The sequence below is a fragment of the Coptis chinensis genome, chromosome 9, assembly GCF_015680905.1.
Source record: "Coptis chinensis isolate HL-2020 chromosome 9, ASM1568090v1, whole genome shotgun sequence".
Taxonomy (NCBI): domain Eukaryota; kingdom Viridiplantae; phylum Streptophyta; class Magnoliopsida; order Ranunculales; family Ranunculaceae; genus Coptis; species Coptis chinensis.
This window is the reverse complement of record NC_141464.1, coordinates 19,022,476-19,028,475: the sequence shown is the minus strand read 5'-3', so window position 1 is coordinate 19,028,475 and position 6,000 is coordinate 19,022,476.

The following is a 6,000-nucleotide window of genomic DNA, read 5'->3' as shown; positions in this document are numbered from 1 at the left end:
ACCTATTCTGCTTGCTAAAAACCCCAAGTCTTCACCAGTCCATAAATCTTTTGGCACATTATATAGATTCACCCATATCGGAATATCTTTCACTGTATTTTTCCTCTTCTCAATATCTTGAGTCCATTGGGTAACTATGAAGCACTTCCCTACCATATAGATTGTAGGGGATTTTCTGAGTTCCCACAATCCTCTGCTGATGTCTTCACACCGTGTTATAGTTCAAAGCGTATCTACCTAAACCAATAGGAGTATTTGATAATATGGACTGAATCACGAAGTGGTTGCCTACGTATCCTCTTTCAGGAATCAAGTTTGTCATAGATCTTTATGGGGCTGAATAGCATACTGAGTGGAGATGACCAGAAGTTTGCCTCTAGAGAGCCGCCTCTATATCTTGGCTATTAGGGATCCGTCCCCTATTCCCATACTGCTGCTTCCTATATATAGTGACTTATGGAAGGCCCTAGAATAAGGTTTCCTTGGCTACTAAGAAAACCATCCTCTTGCTAGGGTTTCCTCTTTTCTTGTCAAGATAGGATCAATATCAGAATCTAAGGTATCACATAGAAGGAGACATAGTTGGACTAGGTTTCCATAATAAGCCTTTAGACCTAGAAGTCTGCCCTAAATGGAACACCTCTTCTAAACACGTCCAAGAGTCCTTCTAATACTAAAGTACAATTGTACAAGGTCGTCATCCAGTTCTGGACCAATTCCGGAACTGACCTGCCTAGTTTCTGATCTACTTCGTAGAACTGACTAGTTAAACTAAAGGAACTATCATGAACTCGTAGGAATTGACCAGAACTGACCAAATCAGTTCTAAAGCTATTATCTTAGGATATATTCCCTTTCTAATAATGATCCTTCGGTGTAATCTCACTCTACCACGTGTCTTTAGGACACTGACGGAATATTACCCCTATAGATACCCCCTCTCATGTTAAGAGTCAGCTGACACCACTGAGGTGTGACTCTTAGTAGGAGATCTCATGTGAATTTTATATTTCACCTTAGAACTTTACTTTGATTGGCTTAGATCCATATTTAGCATATCTTGATCTCCAACAATAACTAGTCTAAATTCTGAGTGAATAAGTGTTACTAAAACCTCTAGTGCTCATATGAGGTGAACTCCAATCCACTCGTGGGATCAAGCTCAAACTCTTTGAGCCATTAAAGAAGTTCTCTATGAAAGTTGCCTACAACTTAGTGTATATGCTCTAATGAAAACTAGACTAAAACTGTTAAATAGCTTATTCTAGGATGCACTCGTGACTTCACATTTCAATCGGATATACCTAAAGTGGCACATTTCCGCACATAAATTGAGTACTTAAGTTCACTTTATCTTGCTCTTGAGTTCATGTCTAAATATATACATGGAGCTCAAACTAAACCCAAAAAACTTTACCAACTTCAAACCCTTGAGTCCAAATGCCTCTGATCTATAGCTTATTTGGAATAACTAGGAGTTAGTGAAGTGTAAAAGAAATAATGTGTTCAAATTAGTTCATGAGTCCGGTAGATCATCAAAAGAGACTAACTATAGGCAAAAGTAAGCTATCTTAGTAATGTAGGTGTGTCTCATGAACTGATTTGACCACCAATTATACTAACCATAGAGTTGAGTGTCATCACAAAACCAGTGTTTAAACCAAAGGAATTTGTACGCACAACACTTTTTAGAATATTAGTACATCAAATAAGATAAGAGACTAATAGTTAGTGATTTTGTAATTTTGGAACTTTGTAGCTCACTTAACTTCTGCTCTTATTTATGCATGCATTTAAATAATTTCGTTATTATACGACATAACATGGACTAATATGCATATTCTACCTTTGATGCCCCCAAAGTTTATTTGGAACAATATTGGTAACCCTAAAATGTTGAACTGTTAAAATAGAGGCATAACCAGAATCTGATCAGGATATAATGGGAGCCATCATGTTTAACCATTGTGGAGATCACGATCATAGGAGAGAAACAACAACGGATGGGATTATGACTTTGGTTTGGGTTTTATGAAGATTAATTTGGAACACTGGATCATGGTCACTCGGTGAAGAACGTTGCTGGAATTGTGTCGGTTCAATCTTCATAAAATGAAGGTTTACTTGATGTGATCTTAAGTTTTAATAATCAATTAAGAATGATTGTGGTTGATAGTATTAAGGGTTTAAAACCCGTTAAAAGGTTCTCAGGCGATCATTCTCGATGAGAGGAAGATGATGTGACGTCATCACTCATTAAGATTCTTTTTGGGCTTTAAGATCCGAACTAGTTTTGAACCCGGCCCTACTTAACGGTATCGTTATATTAAATTATTTTAAAAATATTAGCAATTATACAGAACTATGAGATATATATGATAATTATATTAATCACTCATTGAAATTTCTTGCACCACTCTCAATAAAAAGAAAACACCAAACCTTGATAAAACCTATTGACTTCTTTTTAGTTGTTAGGTTTAATAATTGAAGTTTTATGAGAATGTTCAATGTGGCTTAAGATGATATTGAAACTACTTGAATAGCAAGACACTCTCAATCATAATAAAAGAATTATGATAAACACTATTTAAAATGCAAAACTATACTTGTTGAGACATTATATTCCCCCTTATAAATAATACAATTATGTTTCGAGGTTAGTTCAATGCATTTGCATCAAGTTTATGATTTTACATTGTTAATTATTCATTGAGGCTAGTTCAATATAGTTATTGCATCTAGTTTATGATTCCCATTAATTATTCTTTTGAGGTTAGTTCAATGCAGTTGCATCAAGTTTTCGATTTTCCGTTAATTATTCTTTGAGGTTAATTCAGTGTAGTTGTATCAAGTTTATGATTTCTCGTTAGTTATTCATTAAGGTTAATTTAGTGCAGTTGCATCCAGTTTTCAATATTTCGTTAATTAGTTTTTGAGATTAGTTAATTGCATTTCCATCCAGGTTCTAATTTCTCATTAATTACTCTTTAAGATTAGTTCAATACATCTGCATCCAGTTTCTGATTTCCAGTTAATTATTTTTAGAGGTTAGTTTGATGTTCAATGCATTTGCATCTAGTTTCAAATTTCTAGTTATTTATGCTTTGAAGTTAGTTCGACCAGTTACATTCGATTTCTGATTTCTAGTTAACTATTATTTGAGGTTATTCCATTGCATTTGTATCAAGTTTCTGATTTCCCGTTAAATATTCCTCAAGATATTGCATCTAATTTCTGATTTACCATTAGTTAATCTCTGATTTTAGTTTTATGCAATTGCATCTAGTTTCTGATTTTCCGTTAATTATTCTTTGAGGTTAGCTCAATGTAGTTGCATCTAATTTTCGATTTCTAGTTAATTGTTCTTTGAGGTTAGTTCAATATCAAGTTTTTGATTTCCCGTTAATTATTTTTTTAGGTTAGTTCAATGTAGTTGCATCAAATTTATGATTTCCTGTTAATTATTCATTGAGATTAGTTCAGTACAGTTGCATCCATTTTTCGATGTTTCGTTAATTAGTCTTTGAGATTAGTTCATTGCATTTGCATACAGTTTCTGATTTCCCATTAATAACTCTGAGGTTAGTTCAATATATATGCATCAACCATCAAAAAATGTATATATGTGCATCTAGTTTTTTATTATTTATGCTTTGAGGTTAGTTCGATGCAATTACATCTAGTTTATGATTTTCCGCCAATTATTCTATGAGGTTAGTTCAACGCAGTTGCATTATGTTTTTGATTTTATGTTAATTATTTTTTGAGATTAGTTCAATGTATTTGCATCCAATTTTCGATTTCCCATTAATTATTATTTGAAGTTTGTTTGATGTATTTGCATACCGTTTCCAATTTCCCGTTAAATATTTTTCAAAGATTTGCATCCAATTTCTAATTTCTCGTTAGTTATTCTTTAACTTTAGTTTAATGCAGTTAAACATCCAGTTTTTTATTTTTAGTTAATTGCTTTTTGAGTCTGGTTTATTGTATTTACATAAAGTTTTCGATTTCCTGTTAATTACTCTTTGAGCTTAGTTCAATATATTTGAAGTCAGTTTCCGATTTCCTTTTAATTATCCAATGTGGTGTGTAATATCAACTTCAAACAGGGCATAAAAATAAATTATGTTTGATTTACTATGTGGGATCACAAAAAATTATCTAGTTCCCGATTTCCCGTTAATTATTCTTTAAATTATACATGACCCACTATGTGGGATTTTCAAAGATTATCTACGAACGTGTGATGTTATATTAATTATTCTGAAAAATATTTGCAACTATATATACATAACTATTATATATGAATATTATATTGATCACTCATCTAAATTTCTTATAACGTAAAACCTCATTATCCATTAAAAAAAAAAACTCACCCTTGATAAAACCCTTCAACTTCATTTTGTTGTTTAATAATATAAGTTTGATTAAAGTTTTGTGAGATTGCCTAATAAGGAGAAGTTCATATTGACACTACTTGAATAGCAAAGCGTTCCCAATCATACGAAAAGAGATAAGATAAACACTATTTTAAATGCAAAACTATACTTATTGGGACATTCCCATAATATATAACACAACTATATTTTGACATTAGTTTAATGCTTCATCCAATTGGTGATCAAATTAAGGTCAACACAGATGGGGCTTCTAGAGGAAACCCAGGTCCAACTGGGTTGGGTGGATCCTTTAGAAATGTTCATGGTGATTTTGTCTTACTCTTGAGCAAGGGTATCGGAATTGCAGACAACTATACAGCCGAGTGCATGGCTATATTGGAGAGTGTGGAGCTTGCCCTTTCAAAAGGATGGAGCAATCTTTAGGTGGAATTAGATTTGGCAGTAGTTGTCACAACTTTTAACTCAGGGGCATCCCTTGGCAACTCCGATGCAGATGGAAAATTTGCACGACGAAGGTGCAAAGCTTGAAAGTGTCGCACAACTGGAGAGAGGCTAACCTAGCTGCAGACCAGGCGGCAAAATTTGGATCTTTCTTAGCTGAGAATGAGGCTTTTGTATCAAATGGCAGACCCCCATGGCTATATGAATGGGAGGTTCCATATGGTTGCTATTTTAGAATATCTTGAGCCTACATCGTATAACATGTAGGTTCTACCACTCCTATACAGTGCTTTTATTTCGTTTCTTTCCTTAATTCAATTTACACTTCATCGAAAAAAAAAAGGTTAGTTTATTGCATTTGCATCCAGTTTCTGATTTTCAATTCCATTATTTATTTTTTGATGTTAGTTCAATGCAGTTGTATCTAGTTTCTGATTTCCCGTTATTTATTTTTTGAGGTTAGTTCAATGCATTTGTATTTAATTTCCTATTAATTGTTCTTTGAGGTTAGTTCAATGCATTTGTATCCAATTTCCGATTTTTCGTTAATTATTCTTTGAGATTATTTTAATGCATTTGCATCCAATTTTTGATTTCTCGTTTATTATTCGATAAGGTTGCATTTGCATTTAGTTTCCGATTTCCCGTTAATTATTGTTTGAGGTTAGTTCAATGAATTTGCATCCAAAGTGGATGATGCATTAAATCTATCCAACTTTATTTGTTTAGGCCCATATAGACATATAGTGCATACAATTCAATTTTATTTGTTATCCGCTTAGTTTTGATTGTACACCGTTAGTTATTTTATGATTATTTGACTTTTATTTTTCCTTTTTTGTCCTAGTCACATGTGTGGTTAACAAATATAGAAAGTAAATGTTCAGGCAACTCAATTTATTTTTTCCTTCGTTATTTCATTGTCTTTTTCTAAAAAGAAACTTTGTTATGTTAAACTTCACCTAAGATTAGTGTAGAAACTATTCTTCGTGGCGTAAAGGTTTTAGAAAAATCGTTTTCGGTGGAAACTATTGTTTTTAGCAATTTAGTTTTTTGTCTCCTATTTTTTCATAATTAGCTATAGTGTTTAGGAAAAGTTGGAGAATCTATGAAACTCTAGATGGGATTGTTTCCTTTTTTATATCATATT